Here is a 4,657-nt window from a genome sequence, read left to right as displayed (position 1 = left end):
TTTTAGTTTATAAATGAACTATCATCACAGCATTACATCACAGAGTCGATTTTATTGAAGTAATTCTTTGTAGACACAGTTATCAATGAAAGTGTTTTGCTTTTCTGTTGCAACACTCATGAGATCTTCACTAAAGAAAAATATTTTTTTAAGGTTGTTTTTGATTGTTTTATATTTGAAACTTACTCCTTTTTTGTAATTTCTATTGGTTAAATCTGAAACTTATTCCTTTTTATTTGTAATTGTTAATGGTTAAATCTGAAACTTATTCCTTTTTATTTGTAATTGTTAATGGTTAAATCTGAAACTTATTCCTTTTTATTTGTAATTGTTAATGGTTAAATCTGAAACTTATTCCTTTTTATTTGTAATTGTTAATGGTTAAATCTGAAACTTATTCCTTTTTGTTTGTAATTGTTAATGGTTAAATCTGAAACTTATTCCTTTTTGTTTATAATTGTTATTGGTTAAATCTGAAACATATCATTTTTGTGGAAATTACAATTGTTTTGTTTATTGCTCAACTACAAAAATACTGCCTAATTATAAAAATATTACCCAGTTATGATTCGTGATGATCAGTGCGGTAGTTTCCCAGATCCGAGTTTTGGACGTATACATCGCAAACTCCATTATAATGAGATTGTCTCTGTGATTAAATATATTTTCATTTCTACGTTCCTTTCATAATATGTCATAGCGTTATCAAGGTTTAATGCAAAACGTTATTTAATTATCTATTATCAACATTTTACATACCTACTATAAGAAAAAATACTTTGTAGAGGTTTTAGGAATATTCCAATGCAATGGCAAACATTCTGTGTATATAGAATATTCATATAGATACTTTGCTATAACATCGAAATAAATTATTAATTTACTTTGTAGTTAGAGTACTTGAAAAATAAACGTTTCAAATTTAGTAAGAATTTAAGTGGGACTATAATGTTTGTTAAGGTCCGTGCGGTTCGTCCATACTTACATTAGGAGCAAAAACTTTAACGTGTATCAGTATTCTTGTTAGTTTCCTCTTGGCTTTGGATTGGAACTTTGCCCGAGGTAGCCTTTCCTAGAAGACAAAATACATATCTCAATGAAAGATAAGAACCCACGAAATTTTGCTAACAGCTTCTTCACATAAAATACGTGGCTTTTGATGTGTCATAAATATATCTAAATAAAATTTTACAGCAGTAGTGATTACCCACTACTGTATAGTAACGTCTTTTTCAATTTTGAAACGTGGAAATTCATTGTACTTTTCACTGTATTTATTCTATTGGCTCTCACATATATGAAAGTATTTATAAATATTTCTATTAGGTGTAAAGTATTGTGTGTAAAGATAGATAAATTGTTAATTTTGTTAAAACCTTACCGGCTAATTGTGAACGGTTTTTCATTATCTCAGCAGGATTTTCTGCTTTGAAGTTGTATTTCATTTCCTTCTGTTGATTAACCATAGAGTTAGTATACGGAAAACTGTGGTCACTGTAGGCCGATCCCGAGTATTCCCGCAAACTATCGACCAAAGCGGTTGACACAATGTCTAAATTATAAATTTAAACATCAAAACAAGATATTAAATAGAATACACATTTGAATAAATAGAAATTTATATACAAAAAAAGTAATTGAACTTCCACAACTTATACTTGGAAATGTATGCAAAAATATAATAACTGTTTTATACAGTGATTCCTATTTTTAAAAAGCTGGTCGTCTGATTGCCTGAAACATGGCGTATCCAAAAGTATATACAACCTGTTTTAATTTAAAGTACAACAGCTAATCCAATTAAATTAATAAAATAAGTTATATAACATCAAAAAATGTGTTACTTTTCTCAAATAAAATGAATGAATTGGTGGAAATTAGAATAGCAAAACTAAAAATATGTATATGAATCAATGAATTAAATTTACTATTATATCAATTAGCAATCTAAATCCAATTGTTATGCCATGTTTTATTTTTCTGTATACTTACAATAAAAACGTAGATATTTTACTTGCAAGTCATTGATGATCTTTAACACAACCATTATATGATCTCTGTTTCTGAGAATCACTTGACTTTACCAGGTTAATAACATAATAACAAAACTGGACCTATTATACTTTAGTTATATTATATTATAGTTTAGTAAGCACTGGTTATTTTCCGTAATGAACGAAGAAAACATCATATTGAAATATTATTTTTTCTCATTTTTCACACCTGATACAGATACTAAATTCGCATAATTACAGTTATTCATAAAACTAAAATATATACCATTGGCAAATTTTTCTTAACCCAATTTTTTTCAAACCAAAAGGTGTTCATAGCGTTTGATATGCAGCTAGCCAAGCGAGGGAGACTAAATGTTTAGATCCCTCTCTTTCAACAGAAGCATACTTTCAAAACCCTTTTCACCCAATTAAATTTACAGACGTGTTTTCGATAAAAGTAAAATATGATTAGTTTTTTGTGGCATATATCTTAGATAGAAAATTTTTGGCGAGCTAAAATATTTATCTTTTTAATTTCAGCTAATGAATCTTTATGTATGATGTGTGTAGACTGAATTTTGTTATAAGAAAATCGAATGTATCACCCAACCATCCACTTCGTTTTTTTATATCAGATATAATATATATATGTAATTTTTAAAACAAAGAATACTTTTTTATTAATAAATTCTTCTTTTGTGATAGAAAATAACACTATACAAGACAAAACTAGATAAATCATGATGACTCAAAGGTTATTGGGCAAATCAAGAGACAATAGATGATGTTTAAATTTACAAGCATTTATTTCTCAATCTCCAATTACTGTTTTTTAACAAAAGAACTGTAGTTTCCAAAATAGAAACTATCATCATATAAATATTCAGGTGCTACCTAATTAATAATACCGAAGCTATAATACTATTGATTCATTTTAATTTATTGTTCTTGTTAAAACAATCTTATTTTTTACCAAGAACTGTCTGTTCCATTTCCCTGGATATCCTATTGGTTGCTACCTGAGTCTCAAGAAAATTGCTAAACCTGGATAGGGATTCTTCGGCTATTGGGTCACCTAGTGGCAAAATAAATAAATAGAAAATGCCTTGTTATGAAACTTCAGATACTACAGATAATAAAAATACAATTTAGTACGTTACCGTTCTTTAAGCATGTTTGTTTGCTGAATTTCCCTCAAACATACTCAAGAGCTATATATGCTAGCCGTTCCTAATTTTGAAGTGATGAACTAGAGGGAAGGCAGTTACGAAAAACCAACCAATGCCAAGTCTTGGCCTTATCTTTTACCAATAAATAATAGGATTGGCTGATACATTATAATGCCTCAACAGTTGAAAGGGTGAGTATAGTTGGTGACTGGATTCGATCCCATTGCATGTAAACGCTTTTCTTAATCACACCGTATGTAATGGCTCACTTCATTTCATGGTTAGTTTAATTAAATCCCGATATTTACACGTATGAAGATTATATTTGTATTGTAAATTTAGTATATAGGTTAAAGACTAATCTAAGTCTTCTAAGATGGATTAACCTTATGAAATATTTCATGATTACGGCAAAAACTTTTGTTAACAGAGAGAGTACCTAATTGATGATTCAGCCCTCCGGTGGCACAGCGGTATGTCTATGAAATTACAACGCTAGAATCCGGGTTTCGATACCCGTAGTGGGCATAACACAGCTAGCCCATTGTGTAGCTATGTGCTTAACTTCAAACAAGCAAACTGATGATTCAATGTATTTCGTTTAGCAGGTTTTTGTTTACTGTATGTTAATTTATCATATCGAAATAGTTTCATAATTTATAAGATGCTTTTTAATTCTCATTTATAAAGTTAACTTACAAAATATATAAAGTCATCGAGTCTACAACGTACTAGATCGTTTGATGATTCCCTACGATATTACACAGTTTTCGTCGTAAAATAAAGCAGATTCAGCTACTGAAGTACTGAGTGTATCTGTTATGTTATAACCAGAATAAATACGAAATAAATGTTCAAACTAGTAAAGTGATTCCGTAAAAACACTTAAATATCAATTATAATAATACTCAATTTTGTCTGTCCTGAAAATGCGTGCGCACTTCATTACAACGGAATTAAACAAAAGGTGGGTGTAAATACATTTTAATAGACATTTTGTACAACAACATATATTAAAAGATTCTGACGTTAGGTCGTAGAGTAACAATATTAGTTTATTTATTGATAGTAATATTACAGTATAGTTTAGCCTTTACTATATTAAAGCCAAAAATGTACATAGGTTAGAGTGTTAATTTATCTCTTTATCGAATATAGGCCGTACGTAATAAAGGCTTAACTACTACTAATTTGATCACAAATCTCTTGAGTATTTGCTAGTAAAATAATATTAAAATGACATGTCAGTAAAAAGAAACTAAAACAGATTCAATCTTTTAAACAAATAAAATTTCTTGTTATGAACATTTTCAGTTAAATGTTATTATTAATAATAAGGTATAATTACTACTTCTGCTGACTTTAAGTCTTAAAGAAAATGTATTTATAACGTACACTCAAACTTAAACTAATTTACTAAACCAGCAGATCCAAGTAATACATAATTTCTAGTACTATGTTTGAACGAGGTCGAACTGTTATCAATTAATA

General features: G+C 28.8%; 1 long non-coding RNA gene across 1 annotated transcript in view; it reads right to left on the bottom strand.

The window, feature by feature from the left end:
• The window catches only part of LOC111083221, a 7,317-nt gene extending 4,248 nt beyond the window's left edge, over window positions 1-3,069 (bottom strand). The window contains exons 1-3 of the long non-coding RNA XR_002608886.1: window positions 2,971-3,069; window positions 1,382-1,552; window positions 986-1,072 (exon numbers count right to left, since the gene is read on the bottom strand). This is a non-coding gene — a long non-coding RNA (uncharacterized LOC111083221). The remainder of the gene's footprint in view (window positions 1-985; window positions 1,073-1,381; window positions 1,553-2,970) is intronic.
• Between the last annotated feature and the right edge of the window lie 1,588 nt (window positions 3,070-4,657).

The sequence above is a fragment of the Limulus polyphemus genome, unplaced genomic scaffold, assembly GCF_000517525.1.
Source record: "Limulus polyphemus unplaced genomic scaffold, Limulus_polyphemus-2.1.2 Scaffold137, whole genome shotgun sequence".
Classification (NCBI taxonomy): Eukaryota; Metazoa; Arthropoda; class Merostomata; order Xiphosura; family Limulidae; genus Limulus; species Limulus polyphemus.
Note: the sequence above shows the minus strand (reverse complement) of the source record. Positions and strands in the feature narration are given on the sequence as shown.